Source organism: Rhinoraja longicauda, chromosome 3 (assembly GCF_053455715.1).
Source record: "Rhinoraja longicauda isolate Sanriku21f chromosome 3, sRhiLon1.1, whole genome shotgun sequence".
NCBI classification, from domain to species: Eukaryota; Metazoa; Chordata; class Chondrichthyes; order Rajiformes; family Arhynchobatidae; genus Rhinoraja; species Rhinoraja longicauda.
The window spans coordinates 45,371,186-45,391,390 of NC_135955.1; positions in this window are offsets into that span (position 1 = coordinate 45,371,186).

Sequence of the window (20,205 nt, forward strand, 5' to 3'; positions counted from 1 at the left end):
TTGATCCTCCCCTGCCTTCATTTTGTTCAGCCCGATTAAGAGGCTTGCTATTGTGATGAAGCCTCTGCACACAATCATCAGTTATTTTAGTTTCCTTTTGTTTAGATGCTGACATATCTGCTGTTTGACCTTTATCAGCTTTTGCTTTAAGCTCCCAGTAGGCACTGGCCTTAAACCTTTAACTTCAATGTAACCGTGTCCTGAGACAGATGTCAGGAGTGTCTGAAAGATGATGATAAATCATGTTTTTTTAAAAATAAATGCATGCAAGTTCTAAGCTCGTACATTTGAAAGGAGATATGTACTTTTAGATAGAATTAAATATTGTTTGTGTGGAGTGGCTGACAAAAACCCATTCAGTCTCTTTAACTGATTGTAATGAAAGGTTGGAGATAAACGATGGCTTGAAGTAACAAATGTGTCCAGTCATTCTGCAAGCAGGTTGTTATTTATTATGTGTCATCATGTGTGTGAAGTGCTTTGATTTATTTTTGTAAAATGAACCTTCTAATCACTTCACCAAACAAAAGAAATCAAAAAAATCCTTCACAATCAGATGGATATAATCAGATAAAATCCTACAATGGCAAATGAGTATGTGCAATAACTCCAAGCTGAAATTTAGAAGTAGGCTGTCCTGAAGTAATCAGCAAGACCTGATTAGAAGACACTAAACCATAAGCGACTTGTTCAAATATTCAGCATAAAAAGAAACCAGCTTTTATATACACAGCATTGCCTGTTTCCGTTTTAAAGTTTATCATGAATACTCTACTTTAATGCTTGAATTCACTGATCTTAACAATTTTGGCATTTTTGCCAGTTTCTCTACCCTTCCAACTGCTTCTGTTCCATGCGCATTTTCTGCAGGAACAATATACTATAGAGAAAATGTGTAGGCCACATGAAGGGATCAGGAAAAAAAATACACAAAAAGCTGGAGTAACTCAGTGGGACAGGCGGCATCTCTGGAGAGAAGGAACGGGTGACGTTTCGGGTCAAGACCCTTCTTCACAACTCGGTTCCACTGAGTTACTCCAGCTTTTTGTGTCTATCTTTGGTTTAAACCAGCATCTGCAGTTCCTTCCTACATACTCAGGAAAGAAATAGCCAGTCTTGGGCCAATTCCCCTGAAAAGGCACCTGAAATTGTCATTTTCCGTGTTTACAACAAATCAACCTCTTGACTGAAAATGCAGTTAATTAGACTGAATGCTACATGATTCAACCTTGTAACCACTAATCAGTCCACATCCCTCACCTGAACTGTTGTTTTACTGGTCTTAATTGAAGTGATTTATAGATGGTACTGGCATTTAATTGCACAGTTTTGCACTTGATGATTTCACCAATTATCATTAGGTCATACGTAGCCTGACCAGTTCAAGGACACTGAATAGCCAAGTAAGATTTTGTGGACTATTTCCTGATAACTCAGACTTTTTGCTGTTTTGTTTATATAATTGAGATTGCTTTTGTTCATCCATAATATTCATATTCATTATATTACTTTTGTGATATTTTCCCAGTATGTCATACAAAAGCCCAAGGATTCTGCAGGTTTTTGAGCTTTTAAATTGTTAAAATATAATAGACAATATGAATTATTCATTAAGTTAAAATGTTCATTTTCATCAAATTGGGAATTGCATTCTTTGATGACACTTGCCTTTCCTTTATGAACAAACATTTCCAGCCCTAGTCAGAAATGATTTGTATTTTGCATAGCTAACATTATAATTTACTACAGATGTACCAAGCAAATGCCAATCAAATCTTATTTCAGATTCTCTTGGCACCTATTCTTTATGTAATTTTCTCTTTCTGAAGAACTAGAGTATGAAGCAGTTGGGAATATATTGCCACTATGTTATGCACTTCCTCGTCAAATGTAAAGCATAATCAGGCTTAATGCAAGAGACAACATAGCAAATGTGTCATACACTTTCTCATTAGAACTCTGTCTGATGGCAGAATCCATCTGAAGATAAGATTTGTAAAATCCCAGAGTATCCACAACTACTTGCAAGTATCAGTTTGGTAATCTCTGGCAAGAACATCCAACTTTCTCTAATCCCATGTATCTGAAACAAGGTTAATTGGAATTCCTCCAAATCACCAATGGAGCAGAGATTTACCTAGACCGTGCCATTGAAAGATTAACTGACATACTTCTTAAAGCTTTCAGAATTGTGAAAAAGTTTATTCTTGATTTATCGGGCCTGATGGATTAATCAAGTGCTTGCAGTGAAATAATGAGTTGCAGTAGCAAAATCTTCAAAATGTACTTCCACTGTGAAGTTCAATACTTTTATCTAAATTATTTATTCAACAATCAGCAGCCCAAATTGCAACAAAATTAGGCTTTTTCAAATAAATATAACCAATTTGGTCATTAGTATTAAAGGTACTGAATTGTTGAATTCAAATTACAGCAATAAACTATTTTCAAATTGGCAATGTTTTAATGTAATTTCTTATTGTACATGGGTCAACAAATACAGATCGTGAATTCAGTGTTAATATTTATTTTTTATTCTTGTAAATTGTATATTATAGCATTAAAAGGAATAAAATCTTCCCAAACCTGTCATTTCCCAATTTGCAACCCATTCTGCTACTTTACTACTGCTACTACTAGCAGTCTGAAGAAGGGTCTCATTCTGAAACATCATCCATTCCTTCTCTCCAGATGCTACCTGTCCTGCTGAGCTACTCCAGCTTTTTGTGTCTATCTTCGGTTTAAATCAGCATCTGCCGTTCCTTCCTATATATTTTGTATACTATTTTAATGCTGTTTTGCTGTTATTCTGATCCTCCGAGTTTACATTTTACAGAGGCCACCACATGATAAACAAGTTTTTACAAATTATCTTGAAGAGTGACCTGATCTTATATTTTCATCAAATAGGCCACATTTTTGGCAATCATAACATATCAGGGTCTCCCCTCGCGCAGCAAATGATGTAGAGGGAGGGGGGGGGGGGGGGGGGGGCGGGGGGGGGGGCAAGTATTACTGGAACAGGATTCCCCATGTATAAAACCATGCTGAAACCCTGTAATTAGTCCATGCTTTTGCAAGTGATCATATCCCATAATTTACAATAGTTTCCCCACTAATGAAGCAAGGCTCAATGGCCTGCAGCTTTCTGGCTTATCCCTATTGCTTTTGAATAGAGGAACATTAGCCACTTGGTACTCGGCTGTGGCTAAAAATAATACAAAAATCTCCATCAGAGCTCCAGCAAACCCTTCCTTGCTTCACACCCTGGGATGGATTTCACCAGGCGCTAGCAATTTGACCACCTTAATGTCAGTCAATATTTCAAATATTTCCTCTTCCCTAATACACGTTTCAGACGAGCATTTTGTTTTATTTGGGGTTTTTTGGTGCTTGGAAATCTTTGTTGGTAGTTGCAAACACTGACTGAAAGGTTTCTTCCAGTTTGATCATGAGATATTTGTCAGCTCATACCTAACAAAAGAGTACAATCTTAATTCCACTTGTCTTGTTCAAATGCTATTCTGTTTACCTTGGTCAAGTGTTTGACTATTGCTAGAAACTAAGCAAAATGTTGCAATGCTTTTATTTTCATTCTGGTTTCTGGTCCCGCCACAGCACAGAAACAATCTTTAATAACGTTACAACTCACATCTCATGTGACCTTGACTGTGAGAAGACTGAGGAGTAATTATTTACCTATGTGATTGCAGTCTTAAGCACAGCTGACTGTTCCATCCCAAACATCTGTTCCCCTCCTGGTTTCATTTATATTTATCAAATTTATTCTCGAGAATTGCCTTCAATATCTTCTGCACCTTTATTTCTCAAATCTTGCAAGGACTTAGTCGTTAGCCCTATTTCTCATCTATATGGAACATAAAGGAATAGCATTCAAAGGCACAATCTGGTTTTATATAAAAACATAAACATTTTGGGGCTACTCAGCAGTTCAGCAACATCTGTGGGAAGAGAAACACGGCTAATGTTGCGGCAGAGATTGAGTGTTTGCCACATTTTCTGAACTTGTTTTGGATTTGCAGCATTTGACAAACATGCTGGAGTTTGAGAATATAACTGCATATGGGTGAACAGTGAAAGCAGTGTATTATGGATTTTCAGACAACCTTTGAGAGGACTTGTATAAGAGGTTAATGTGTAAAATGTTAAATCACGTGGGATTTATTGTAATTTCCAGGTTGACAGTCAAGAAACAAAGAGTAAACTTCTTTTTTTAACAGGGAAACTGGCAGTAACTAGTCGGGTACCAAAATCTTCAAATGGTTCATTGCTTGACATTGAGTACAATAACACAAATGTCTTGCTCTAATTTCATTGGATCTTGATGAAAGTATTGGTGGAGTTTTGATTGCAGTTCCATTTGAAGGATAACTGTCACAAAGGTGACAGTGAATGTTCATCAGGTTAATTCTTGGGATAGCAGAACTGACATATGATGAGAGTTTTGGTTGACGGGCCTTTTGGTTAGAAGAGCAGGAGGTTATCTCACTGAAATGTGCAACATTTTGGCAGGATCAATGCAGAGAGAATATTTTCCCTGGCTGCAATCTGGGGTCAGTCTCTGGATATAAAAAATATATATATTTAAGATTGAGATATAGGGTGGCGGAACAGTAGAATTGCTGCCTTACAGAGCCAGAGACCTGTATTTGACCCTGACTATGAGTGCTGTGTGTACAGTTTGTACATTCTCTGGCTGCTTGGGTTTTCTCCAGGTGCTGCAGTTTCTCCCACACTCCAAAGACATACAGGTGTATAGGTTAATTAGGTTTTGTAAATTGTCCCTAGCGTGTAGGATTTTGCTGGTGAACAGGGTGATTACTGGAGGCATACCTGTTTCCACACTATCTCTAAAGTTTAAAGTGGTCTAAATATTTCTTCATTCAGAGCATGGGAACCTGTGGCATTCTCTGCATGGTGTGGATGTCATCCTGCTGCATATACGTGAGATGGATAGATTCCACACAAAGGCATCTTAAGCCACAAGGAATGGTATTGAGATGGAGATTAATATTGTTACCTAAAATGAGCAGCTCGTCTAATTTCAACTTGGTTTATTGTTAGTTGCCAAAGAAAATGACTTGAGTGCAAAGCACTTCTTTCTGTAATTCAGACCGAATATTCACTAATTTACTGGAGCTGTTAGCATTGTCATTAAAAAGAACTTTTGCAAATCTACAACGGGAAGGCTGCCTTTTGAAAATGGAAACCATTATGCTTCAGTATCAATTTCACTCGAGTCAGCTACATTACAATCTTTTTACGGTATTAATTAAAATCCAATTGGTATCAACTTTCCCTGACAATTACTTGGATTTAATCAGTTGAATCTTCTAAATTCTACTCTTTTACATCTTCAAGATTTATCAAGAGTAAGCCTTCAACATCTGTTCTGGTCTGAATCATCTAATATATTAGTTAAGATTTTTTTTTTAAAGAAATTCTAGAAGCACACTAAGCATATACTTTATTTTAGACTTTAGAGTGTGGAAACAGGCCTGTCAGCCCACCAGCGATCCCCATACACTAAAGGGCCAGTCCCACTTAGGCGATTTTAAGGCGACTGCCGGCGAGTAGGCTGTCGCCGAACGTTCACCGGGGTGTCGTGGGCATGATCGTGAGGAGTCTTCTAAAGGTCGTAGTGGATCTCGGCGCGTCGCCGAGAAATCAAACGGTTTGAAATCTCTCGGCGACAGCTGGCTTGTCGCCAGGCATCGTAGCTTATTGCGGTCGCTGTCGCATGCTGTCCCCAGGTTCTCTTAAGATGCATTTAGATGCACATAATATTAAAATAAGTAAAGTCATTTAAAAATACCATAAAATGCTTGTTTAACCAATTTATTTACCATCAGGACATTTGACGCGACAGTTTGACGGTCAGGTAAGCGTGGGAATTTTCGAGATGATTTTGGCTTCAGCAATTACATTTAAAGCGGGCTCCAAACCCAGATACCAGATATGCATCTCCCTTACATTTTCAAAGAATGCCCACACACTTTTCACAAAAATCCACTGAACCACTTTTTTTTTAATACGGCTATTAGTAAACTGGAAGTAAATCCGGTTTATTCCTTGTTACAGTGAAGCTTGGTTTTTAAGTAACCCATACAAGGTGTTAGTTCAAAACTCTCAAGTACTTACCGACTTGTCAGTGATTTCAGCGAAAACCAGGACGCCGGAGAAGCATTGACAGCGTGGGAATTTTCGCGATGTTTCAGAAGACGCTGTAATCTCGACCTGACTCGGCATTGTCATCGGGTAAAAGAAGTTTGGCGATCTGCTACGACTTTGACAGTCGCCGGCAGTCACCAAAATGATCGCCTAAGTGGGACAGGCCCTTTACTCTATCCCACACACTAGGGACAATTTACAATCTTTACCCAATTATCCTACAAACCTGTACGTCTTTGGAGTGTGGGACTCAATAATAGTGAGCAGGAGAGTCTAGACCAGCAATCAACTCTGGAGCTACTAACAATTGCTCCTGAATCCATCCATGTCCTAGGGACAAATAAAACTCCTGGAAGCAACAGCTTATTGGCTGAATTTCCCCCAGCGATACTGCCTGACCCATTGAGTTACTCCAGCATTTTGTGTCTTGCTTTTTGGCTGAGTTGTACTTGGCTCTGTGGGACTGGCCTGGACCTGCGGGAAGTGTAGAATGCCATGCTTCCAGCTGGCACAAATTCAAAATCCATGAGGAAGGCCATCATCACCCTTTCTACAAGTAGAAAGGGGATGAGGAGGAAATCGGGAACTAGCAATCCATTTCACTGGTGAATGTGGATTACAAGATCCTGTCTAAAATCTTCACAAGGCTGATCACGTCTGTTCTTGGAAAGACCCAACCTGTGTCATACCTGGCAGGAAAATCTCTGGCTGCCTTGCACACTCGGGGATAACATCGCCAATGTGCGACACAGGGAGTGGACACTTGCCTGGTCAGTTTGGATCATGGGTGTCAATAGAACAGAAAGAATAAGCACTCTTGATAGTAGAACACTATAGTAGTCTCGTTATGGTTTAGAAGTTGCCTTAAAGTCAACAATGTTACGATATATTTATTAAATCTTGACATATTTATTGTTCTATCATGCGTGTAAGCAAGAATACTACAATTTGGGCAACTACATTCCCATGCCAGACTTTCCACAGTAGTAACCTCTGGTTAAAGTTTGACAAATTCAATCTGAAAACAACTGCTGTTACTTTTGTGTATTTAAGTTTTTGAATTTAAAGTAGTAAATTGTGGGAGTTTATTTCTCCCCAAACTGTCAATATGAATCCCCAATGTTTAGGTGATTTAAATTTTTATATTAAAAACCAGACACTGCATGATTTAAAAGTCAACTTCTTTCAAAGGAATTAGCTGCCCGTTTGGGGGGTTGAGACCATTTCATGTTTAGCTGGTCTTTATCCTATTATTCCTCAAGGAAAATTTTATTTTAAAAGCATAGCAGGTTTCCATTGAAGATTCATAAGAGGCCCAGAGACAAAGAACCAGGCAATGGGAATGGGAAATAGTTTTGTTCTATCGTTAGGCTTTAAGAACATATCTATCAACCATGTTGTCTGCGTAATATTAACCAGCACAGGTTTGGGGAAAAGATTGAATAAGAGATTTGCTAGTGCAGGCATCCTTGTTTAAGACGGATAAACCAATCAGCCAAAACATTATCATCTGATGAGCCAAAACATTATGACCACCTGTCTAATATGTTGTTGGTCCTCCGTGTGCAGCCCCATACACAGCAGGGTGCAATGCACTGTGTATTGTGACACATTCCTCCCGTGACCACCATTAACATTTTCTGTGACTTGTGCCACAGTAGACCTTTTGTCGGTTCAGATCAGACGGTATAGCCTTCGTTGCCCTCACACATCGATGAGCTTTGGGTGTCCAACACCCTGTCGCCGGTTTGTCCCTCCTCGGACCAGTAGGCACTCACCACTGCTGACCGGGAGCACCCCACAAGCCTTGCCATTTCAGACATGCTCTGTCCCAGTAATCTGACCAGAACAATTTGGCCCTTGTCAAAGTCGCTCAGGTCTTTACACATGCCCATTTCTCCTGCATCCAACACATCAACTTGCTGCCTAATATATCCCACCCTTGACAGGTGCCATTGTAACAAAATAATCAATGTTATTCACTTTGCCTATCAGTGGTCATAATGTTTTGGCTGATCGATGTATAAGAGACTGCAGATTCTGGAATCTTGAGCAAAAGAAAACTCCTGGAGAAATCGAGCAGGTCAGGTATTATCCATGGAGGAAAATAGTGAGAGCATTTTGAGCTGGGAGCTTTCTTCAGCCTGATGGAGTAGTGGGGAGAAAACTGGTGGAGAGGTGAGATTAATGACAGATCATCCCTCCTTGACAGTCTTTCCTTTCCATACTAGCCTTTTGTCGTCTGCCTCATTTACTGTCAGAGTGAGGCCACACACAAAATGGAGTAACAGCAACGCGCTTTCCGATGGGGAGCCTACAACGCAATGGCAAGAATATTGAAATCTCCAATGTTGAGCAACCTGCTCCCTCCCCCACCTCAGCATGTTTCTTTCCACTTGCCCTGCCCCATCCCTTCCTGCATTTGGTCATCTTCCACCACTCCCTACTCCACCTACCTTATTTTCCTTTCTCTGCTCCATTCCATCCACTATCTCTCCCCCTGGTTCTACATTTCACTCCCCATCTGCACCCTTTTTGTCTTTTCCACTTCACCACGAGCCTTGGTAGCTGTCTCCTCCCCACCCGATTTATCTCTCACTCATCCTCCTCACCTGAATCCAATTATCACTCATGTTCTTGTCCCACCACTTACCTGCAACAGCTTTCTCCACTCTACGAGTCTGAAGAACTGTCCATTTTCCCTCACAGACCTGTTTGGCCTGCGAATTCCACTAGGAGTTTGATTATTTGACAATTTGTATTTTTGTTCCATTTTCATGCTTCTGACTGGATTCAATGTATTATTTTCCTTGAAGTTTAAAAAGCAGAAAACTCTGTCATGGCTTAGTAATAGCTATCCTGGCCATTCAAACCCTTTTCATGCATACTTCATGGATAAATGTAGGATGGCAAGTGGCATTCAAGAAAGTAGTTGGTAACTGAATACTAAGCATATAATGAAACCTCCCATAAACCATCCAAGGCAGAATCAAATATCACTATTGATATTTAATTTACTCATTTGCCTTGCATACTTTAGTTTTCCCTGGCTTGTGTTGTTTGCAAATATGGCAATGCTACATATAGTTCATTGATTTTCATTGTGACAGGTGGCTCCCATTAATGACTGCCACCTACTGTTTCTTGCCTGTTAAGCAATTCTCTAACCGTGTGGGTATACTATCCCCAATCCTATGTGCTTTTATTTTGCTTGCCTCGTTTGGTGCTCATTAAAAGCCACCTGAAATTCCAAATACACCATAACCACTGGCTCATCTTTAATTATTTGAGTAATTGTCCAGTCAAATTGTTTAGCATGATTTCATGGTATAAACTGATGTTAACTTTATCCAATCCCGTTAATATTTTCTAGGTGTTCTGTTAATGCAATTTTTACAATAGAATGCAGCATTTCCCCACCACATATGTTAGGCTTCCTGGGTTCGAATTCCAATTTTTGTAAACAGTGTGGATTTACATTTGAAATACTTTTAATTCCAGTAAATATCAAAGCCTGGTGCAGTATAATTAATCAATATTTTGCAGTTCGTGTTATATGAGCTGGTGCAGGAGTACGGATCAATTCAAAGACTTACTAGGAAACAAAAGTGTGCCAGAAGTAGTCATTCCTGTTAATGAGCAATTTTATTAATTGTGTTGCCAGATGAAGAAAAAACGGTAATGCTCCATTATCTTCCCCCCAAATTCCAATTAATCTCTGCCACAAGGTCAGGCGTTGTGGTCTTTGCTAATTAGGGCAGCTGTATGTGCCATTCCGAGCTCTGCAGGAAATGAAGCAATCCATGATCTCCTGCAGCAATTGGCATAGCCATGGAGCAGCAATAGGTTTTACACCAGTCACTAAAAGAACTTTCTGTCATTGTTCAGAAATTGTGGGAAAAATAATTTTATAAATGTAATTATTTTTTTTAAGTGCTGGAAATGCTCAACAGGGTTAGGCAGCATTGAGAAAAACATTTAATATTTCTAGTCAAAAATTATTTGTCAGAATTGAAAGAAAAATGTTATTTTTAAGTTGCAGAGAGAAAGGAAGAGGGATGGCTAGGACAAGGGGAATATCCGATAGTGAGTCCAGGTGTGGGTGAGCTGTAGATGAAAGGGATGAAATGGCTGCAAATACACAACTATAGGAAATGCCCAGCAGGCCAAGGCCAGGCTGTGCTAACAGAGAGAAAAACTAAGCCAATATGACAGATGAATCGCCAATAAACATCTCAGTTGTGACACAAATGGTGAACATAACAAATGCAGCAGAAATTGATACAGGTCTGGAAAGCTACAACGTGCAAACAAGATGAGGTGCTCTGTCTCAAACCTGCATTGGATCTCATATCACTAGTGGAATAGCAAATGGAAGTATATAGGGCAGCATGGTGGTGCAGCGGTAGAGCACCAGCAATCTGGGTTTGATCCTGACCATGGATGCTGTTTGTACATTCTCCCCGTGACCTGCGTGGGTTTTCTCCAAGATCTTTGGTTTCAAGGTCAGTTTATTGTCACATGTACCAATTAAGGTACAGTGAAATTCGAATTACCATACATCCATACTTAAAAAAAGCAACAAGACACACAACTACATAAAAGTTAACAGACATCCACCACAGCGGATCCCCCAAGTTCCTCACTGTGATGGAAGGCAATAAGGTCCGTTCTCCTTCCTCTTTATTCTCTCGCGGTCAGGGCAGTCGGTTTCATCCCACATTCCTAAGCTAATTGTCCCCAGTGTGTGTAGGACAGTGTTAATGTGTGGGGGGTCAGTGCGGACCTGGTGGGCCGAAAGGCCTGTTTCTGCGCTGTATCTCTAATCTAAACAATAAAGTAGCAGGTAACAGGAAACTGTGCACGACAAAGTGGTCACTCGCACTGCATTTGGTTTCTCCAACATAGAGATGACAACATCAGTACTTAACACAAGATTGCAAGTATTGAGTATTGCTTTATCTGGTAGGGTGTTTGGATCCTTGTAAAGTGAGAAAAAGTAAAATGACAGGGGCTGTTGATATAAATACAAATCTTCTGATCCTCCCTTTTCCATTCTAATCGTAAAATGATAGTGTATTTCACCACAAAACCTGATTATTATGCCACAAAAGAATCTACAACAGATAGCCAAAAGCTTGATCAGACTTTAAAGGATAGCCAGCAAGGAATGTGGGGTGAGAACTCCAGAGTTCAAGGCTGCTAAAGGAACAGCCAATATTGGGTAAAAAAAATCAGTTAAAAAACTATAGAGGGAACAGACTTGGAGCAGCATTGGTATCTCAAGGATTATAAACTGAAGGACATTGAAATTGAACCTGACCAATAGAAGGATGGAAGTTATGTCCATAACTACCACATTTGTAGACATTTGCAAGTTCTCTCTAATTTTCTGCAAATAACCAAGTTAATTAAAATCTGCGTATTAAGAGCTGTGTCTAAGATTGTAGTCTGAAATTATCTGGAATATATTTAGATTTAATGCATTAGGTTTAAACCATGTTAAGTGTAAAATATAAAATTACTGTTAAAGTTACTCTTGAATGACATGTGGTGTAAGAAAATAACTGCAGATGCTGGTACAAATCGAAGGTATTTATTCACAAAATGCTGGAGTAACTCAGCAGGTCAGGCAGCATCTCAGGAGAAAAGGAATGGGTAACGTTTCGGATCAAGACCCGAATGACGTGGCATTTGAAAATTTATTCAAGATTAAATTAACATAATTTCTTGTTATGAAGGTAACGGTTTACTTTGTCTGATGAAACACAAAGCATTCTTTTATTTACAAAGTTTAATTATACAAGTAAATTAACACTGATTAGCCAGTTGTATTGCATTACCTGGTCTATGTTTAAAATTGCCAAAAAATTAATTCTCGCATACAATATTTTACTTTGCTCACATGAAATTTCTGATGCTGATTTTTTTATTTCAAAGTTAAAACACAAGGAACTACAGTAAAAAAATCCACGGTTGCCTTGATGTTCTAATTATAATTCCAAGATCAATCATCTTGGCGATGGTGGTGCAGTGCCAGCATGTCACACTTCAGGTGAGCACTAGATGTTTAATTAATCCTGCTGGTAAAGTAATGCCTATTATGTACTTGTGAGTTGGGTAAATATTAAAGATGACATGTAACATGGGAAACATGGCATCCAATTTACAAGGTCCCAAATGCAATATTTTAAATGGCATATTAATCTGTATTAGTGATTTTGTTTGATTAAATATTGTCCAGAAGACTGAATTCGCCAGCTCTTATATGAATAATGTCTTGGAATCTTTGACATCCAATTGAATCTTAGTTTTAGTTTAGTTTCTTTTAGAGAAACGGCGTGGAAACAGGCCCATCGAATTCGCACCAAACCAGCAATTCCCTGCACACTAACAATATCCTACACACACACTGGAGACAATGAACAATTTTTCCAGGCCAATTAGCCTACAAACCTGTAGGTTTTTGGAGTGTGGGAGAAAACCTACGCAGGTTACATGGAGAGTGGACAAACTCCCTACTGACAGCACCCGCAGTCAGAATGGACTCCGGGTCCCCGACACTGTCAGGCAGCATCTCTACCGCTGCGCCACCGTGTTCAAGCCAGTATACTAGTTTATTGCATCACTGGGAATACCATTGGGAATGGCAGCACTGTGGTACAGCGGTAGAGTTGCTGCCTTGGAGCGCCAGAACCCGGGTTTGATCCTGACTACGGGTGCTTGTCTGTACAGAGTTAGTATGTTAGTGTGCAGGGATCGTTGGTTGACACGGACTCAGTGGGCCGAAGAGTCTGTTTCCGTGCTGTATCTCTAAACTAAACTAAGCCACATTGAACATAATACTCAAACATCTGCTAAGTTTTATGCATCTTTCTGATCAACAGGTAACATTTTGAATTTAACTTAGAGCAAGGTCACCCTGAGTTGAGATGATTGGAGAGAGAAAAGCAGAAATGCTGGATGTGAATCCAAAGTGAGATAGGCAGACATAATGGAAAGTCAGTTGCGTGTCTTCTAAATTAGACACCTTATTTGAGACAATAAGAAATTGAGTAGTTGAGCAACAATAAGTGGAGGTTGTCCATACAATGCAGACATGCACCTTTCAGCCCACAGACAAGTGTCACAGTCCAGATTAGCCAGTGCTAATCCCATTTACCTGCATTTGATCCACTGTCTTCTCTGCCTTGGCAATTCAAGATTCAAGATATCTTTATTTGTCATCCAAAAAACAAGTTTTTTGGACAAAATTTAGTCACCCACAGTCCAACAATAAAAGCAATAAAATAAGAAAATTACACAACCCCAACCAACACACAAAAAAAAGAAACGTCCATCACAGTGAGTCTCTTCCAGTCCCCTCCTCGCTGTGATGGAAGGCCAGAATGTATTTTCCCTTCCCCTGCCGTCTTCTCCCGCGGTCAGGCTGTTGTGGTTGCAGGCCACGCCGGACGGTGAAAGGTCCGCATCGGGCCGACCCAAGCCCCGCGATCCGGGGCGGGCGAACACGCTGCCGCTGCACGTCGGGACGGTCGTGGCTCCCGACATTGAAGCCCCCGCCCAGCAGAGAAAAATCTCGCGGCCTATTTCAGGCGAAATGCGCGCGGCAGGGCGGGCGAACACGCTGCCGCTGCCGGAGCTCCCGATGTCGGCATCCACGCGGCCCGAGCCTAAGGCGAGTCGCAGTCTCCGAAGACGGCCGGCTCCGCTGATGGTGAGTCCGGTCGGCTCCGCTGGTGGTAAGTCCGGTCCGTGGGCTCTGCGAACCAGAGCCCTGGAGGCCGCCAGCTCCAGGAGTTGGGCCGATGGTTGGGCCGCAGCAGGAACGGAGACCCGACCCAGAAAACAAAAGTCGGGTCTCCGTTCGGAAGGGACAAATTTACAATTTTACAGTTCCCCCCTCCCCCCCCCACACACACACATAGTACACAAACACAAAAACACGACATCACATCGACAATTAAGACCAACAAAACACAAAGACAAACGGACCGCAGGTAAGCCGCAGCTGCTAGGGCAGCGCCGCCATTCAATATAATACCATTTTGTGAGAGCACCTTCTATGACCATTCAACCAGATTCCAGTCGCCCTCTGGGTGGAAAAGGTTCTCCTTCAACTGCCATTTAACCCTATTCTCTCACACTTAGACGCGTCTGCAGAGTGGAAAAGTTTCCTACCATCAACCTTATCTATGTTCCTCATAACTTTGTATCTCAGAGGCTCCCCTCTCCCCCACAGCTACCTTCATTCTAAGGAATACAAACCTAGCCTATTCAATCTTTCCTCATTGCTGAAATGGAATGTTTAATTAATGTCCTTGGTGAATATAAATATATAAATAACAGGCCCTTCCCCCACAATGTCTGCTGAATATGATGCCAAGACCAACTTTTATCTGTCTTCATATAATTCATATCATTCCATTTCCTACATATTAATATGCAAAAGTCTCTTAAATGCCATTATCATGTCTGCCTCAACCACCACTCTTGGCCATGCAATCCAGCCACTAGCCACTGTTTTTTAAATAAAACTTGTCCCTCGCATCTCCTTTAAACTTTGCCCCTCTCAACTTAAAAATATGCCCTCTAATATTTGATTTTTATATCCTGAGAAAGTTATCTACATTGCAACTATAACTTTGTTAAACATAAGATGTCATTTCTTTTTTTCTCTGTTCCTCAAAAATCAATTTTTACTTTGGCTGCATTATTCAATTTCCATATTTCTATTTTGTTTTATTGGATTTATGATATTCACTTCAGTGTGACTGTCTTTATTTCCTCCCACTCCCTCAGTTATTTATGATTATGATTTCTGATTACCTCCCACGTTGGAGTTCTAACTTTGTATAAAATAGAGATTGGAATGGTATAATATTAGGGCAATTTTGCACAGCTACAAAAATAAATGGTCAAATCATTTAAGTTCTGAATCTGGTTGCAACTGTAAAATTGGAACTAAACACAAACGATCAGAAGTGAGAACGTTGAGAGACGTTTGCACTGAATTTCAAAGTGACACACTCCAGCTCAAAACTGTCTGTGTGGTTTTGTCACTAATTACATGTGGAAATAAAAACCATGAGAAATGATCCATCCACAGCTAACTAAAGGGGACACATGATTAGATTAGACATTTACAATTCTAAAGACTAAAGTACCTATTTCATAAACCTCCCAAACCATGAGGAGAAAATAGCAGTGAAAAATCAAACTGTGGAATTACTTTGCTCATGCTTTTTATAATACATAATATAAGAAAAAGACAAAGTTAAAACTAGATCCCTTGTTGGCAAAACTAATTATAATGAAGAATAAGATAGTATCAAAGAGAGACATTCAAAAGGGTTACTGTAATAGAATATTTAATGTACTTAAAATAGTTGTGGGGCCTGGAGTGGAGAAGTAAAACACCAGCGTGAGGAATCTCAGTCCTTTTAATTTCTTCAGTACTTAAGCTGATGAATTCCCTGAAGCAAATCAACTACATCCTACGGTTTTGAAAGAGCTGGCTGCAACGACAGCATTAGCAGTAATCTAAGATGCCTATATTCTGGAATGATCTAAATAGATTGGAAAATAGCAAATATTCATTCATTTTAGAAGAGAATGAGAAATTAGTTAAGTTCACAGCACTTATCCCGAGATCACTGGTCTGGAAACAGTGGAATTCCACTTAAGAAAATTGGTAGAAAGTTAGCAGGATAGATAAAGAAAAAACTAGAAGGTATCCAATAACATACTATTCAAAAAGGTTGTTTTACAAAATAACAAGTACACGTGATTGGATAACAAGTATTAAATAGTGAGACTAAAGTGTCATTTTTAGTCTTAAAGGTGATGTTGGAGCCTTAGCTGTGTTAATATCACATGAATAATCAATGGCAAAGCAACATCATTGATTTTCATCCTCTTATACCAAAAATATATACCCAAGGGTGACACAGCAGTAAAGTTGCTGCCTGACCACGGGTGCTCTTAGTATGGAGTTTGTACGTTCTCCCCGTGACCGCATGGGTTTTCTCCGATCTTCGGTTTCCTACCACACTCAAGACTTACAGGTTTGTAGGCTAATTGGCTAGGTATAAGTGTAAATTGTCCCTAGAGTGTGTAGGGTAGTGTTAATGTGCTGGTCGGTGCGGACTCGAGGGCCAAAGGGCCTGTTTCCATGCTGTATCTCAAAACTAAACCACTGAAAGTCTATGAAATGGAATGTTTCCTTCCTGTTAGTTTAGTTTATTATTGTCATGTGTGCCAAAGTACAATGAAAAGCTTTTTGTTGCATGCTATCCAGTCAGCAAAAAGGCTATACATGAATACAATCAAGCTGTGCAGTGTACAGATACAGGATAAAGGATGTAACATTCAGTGAAAGATAAAGTCTGATTACAGATAGTTCAAAGGTCTCCATAGAAGTACATAGAAGGGCAGGATTGCTCTAGCTGCTGAGGACTGTTCAGTTGCCTGATAACAGATGGCAACCATCCTTGAATCTGGAGGTGTTTTCAAACTTCTGTACCACTTGCCTAATGGGAGAGGAGACAGTGACTGGGGTGAGACTGGTCAATTATGCTGGTGGCCTTGCTGAGGCAGCATGACGATGGAGTCAATAGAAGGGAGGTTGGTTTAGGTGATGTCTGGGCTATGTCTACACCTCTCAATTCTTGTGGTTTTGGATTGGGCTGTTTCCAAACCATGCAGTGATGCATCCCAATAAAATGCTTTCTATGGTGCATCTGGAGAAGTTGGTTAGGGTTGTTGAGGACATGCCAACTTTCCTAATCCTTCGAAGGAAGCAGAGGCATTAGAGTGCTTTCTTGGCCATTGCTTCATTGTGGCTGATCCAGGACTAACTGCTGACTATGTACTCCTAAGAACTTGAAGCTTTCAACCATCTCTACTTCGGCACCCTTAATGTATATCGCTTTGCTTCCTCAAGTCAATTACAATCTCCTTTGTCATGCTGATATTGAGGGAGAAATTGTTGACCCTGATTCTTATCAGATATCAGATGCGTGGAATCTCTGAGGCACATTTGATAGAGCTGCTTCTTCACGGCAGCAGAGACCCAGGCTGTGCAAGACCCTGACCTTGGGTGCTGTCTGTGTGGAGTTTGAATGTTCTCTCTCTCTCTGACCACGTCGCTATTCCCTGGATGCTAATTTCCGAACAACAGCGTAAAGATGTGCAGGTTTGTAGGTTAATTGGCCTCTGTAAATACCCCTTGGTGTGTAAAAAGTGGATGTGAAAGTGGGATAACATAGAATGAATGTGAACAGATGGTTGACATGGACAAGGTGGGCCCAAGGACGGTTCCATGCAAAATTGTTCAGTTCCAAACTGAACAATGCTGTCACCAAGATGCAAAATAAAGCATAAGTATTCCCAGGCATCAAATCAGAAAATAAAATGCACAATGAATAAAACCACTTTTCCAGGGAATTATACACTTCGTTCCAAGCACACGTCCTTTTCTAATTCTTGTTTTCTTCTGACCGTGTTCGAGCAAACTGTAGAACATTATGCCATGCAGTGAAACTATTGTCAATTTCTGGAATTCTGTCTTTCAATAGACAATAGGTGCAGGAGTAGGTCATTTGGCCCTTTGAGCCACCACCGCCATTCAATGTGATCATGGCTGATCATTCACAATCAGTACCCCGTTCCTGCCCCATACTCCCTGACTCCGCTATCATTAAGAGCTCTATCTAACTCTCTCTTGAAAGCATCCATAGAATTGGCCTCCACTGCCTTCTGAGGCAGAGAATTCCACAGATCTACAACAGAGTGAAAAAGTTTTTCCTCATCTCTGTTCTAAATGGCCTACCCCTTATTCTTAAACTGTGGCCCCTGGTTCTGGACTCCCCCAACATCGGGAACATGTTTCCTGCCTCTAGCGTGTCCAATCCCTTAATAATCTTACATGTTTCAATAAGATCCCCTCCCATCCGTCTAAATTCCAGTGTACAAACCCAGTCGCTCCAGTCTTTCAACATACGACAGTCCCGCCATTCCGGGAATTAACCTAGTGAACCTACGCTGCACTCCCTCAATAGCAAGAATGTCCTTCTGCAAGTTTGGAGACCAAAACTGCACAGTACTCCAGGTGTGGTCTCACTAGGGCCCTGTACAACTGCAGAACTCCTCTTGCCACGAAGGCCAACATTCCATTAGCTTTCTTCACTGCCTTGCTGTACCTGCATGCTTACTTTCAGTGACTGGTGAACAAGGACACCCAGGTCTCTTTGTACTTCCCCTTTTCCTAACTTGACACCATTCAGATAATAATCTGCCTTCCTGTTCTTACCACCAAAGTGGATAATCTCCTATGTGGGACCTTATCAAAGGCTTCCCACATTTGTCTTAACTATTTTTTTCCTCTTCACATACCGAAAGCTTTTACTATCCTCCTTTATATTCTTGGCTAGCTTACCTTCGTACCTCATATTGCCTTTTTAGTTATCTTCTGTTGCTCTTTAAAAGAGTCCCAATACCTCTGGCTTCCTGCTCATCTTTGCTATGTTATACTTCTCTTTTATTTTTATACTGTCCTTGACTTACCTTGACGGTCACCTCTTACTCCCCTTGGAATCTTTCTTCCTCTTTGAAATGAACTATTCATGCACCTTCTGTATTATTCCCAGAAATACCTGCCATTGTTGTTCCACCGTCTTCCCTGCTAGGGTCTCTTTCCAGTCAACTCGGGCCAACTCCTCTCTCATGCCTCCATCGTCCCCCTTGCTCAACTGCAATACTGACACTTCCAATTTTCCCTTCTCCCTCTCAAATTGTAGATTAAAATTTATCATATTATGATCACTACCTCCTAATGGCTTATTTACCGAGTTCCCTTATCAAATCCGGTTCATTGCACAACACTAAATCCAGAATTGCCTTCTCCCTGGTAGGCTCCAGTACAAGCTGCTCTAAGAATCCATCTCAGAGGCACTTCACAAACTCCCTTTCTTGGGGTCCATTCGCAATTTCACTATACCAGAATCTCTGCTTCTATTTATACATATGCTAACTGAACTGCTGAGTACTTTAACAATTTTTAAATATGGATAAGGTCTCACCTGGTGTACCCTGTCATGTTTTGAACTCCAAAAAATACCAGCATTGATAGCTGTGCATTATGGATGTATTGGATTAATTCCTGACAGATTGTTATTGGAGAAATGAGTTCCATGGACCTCTTTAAAGAAGGTTTAGGCTTTGGATCTAAGGGATTGTTTCAAAATAAGGGTTCACAGTTTCAGGCTCGTAAAGAAATTTCTCATCTGAACATCTTTTGGAATACTGCAGCCTAGTGGATCGTGACTGCTCAGTTATCGGGTGAATTTAAGTTTGAGACTAACAGACTAAAAAATGTGGGAATCAGTCAGGAAATTGACATGCAGAATTGACTAAATTTATGGAACTGAAGTAGGCTTGAAGGGCTATATGCCCTCTTACTTCACTTGCATTCCTAAATGTTACGTTCACAAAAAGGATGACAAAGAAGTGGAATTTTCTTTACTTTCCCTTACTCCACTGTTAGAACAACATCACCTACAATTTTCCTCCTTAGTCTTGCCTGTCCACTTTCATACACATTCATTTTTGCCATTACCAGTGCACAATGGGCAGTATCTCTCATGATCTCCACCACAGGAGTACAAGTACACCGGGTGCTAGAGAACATTACCTCTGACAGATTCCACCCTAAGTACACACTAGCCTATCTTGAAAACATGTTGCTGGTCTTACAAATAAATTTTGGAATTTGAAGCTAAAAGCATTGTGAAAGTGAGTATTTTCAACAGAAAGACAGTGGTTCAAGAAAATGTCTCGCCACCATCTTTTCAAGGGCAATTAGGGATGGGCAGCAACAACTGGCCTTATAATTGATGCCAAAATCCTGGAAAATAAATATAAAACACAAGTTGTCCATAAAAAGTAAAGGGATAAAGTAAAAGAATCAATGGCTGAAAACAATTGTAAATTGAGGTTGTGTAAAATGAGCCA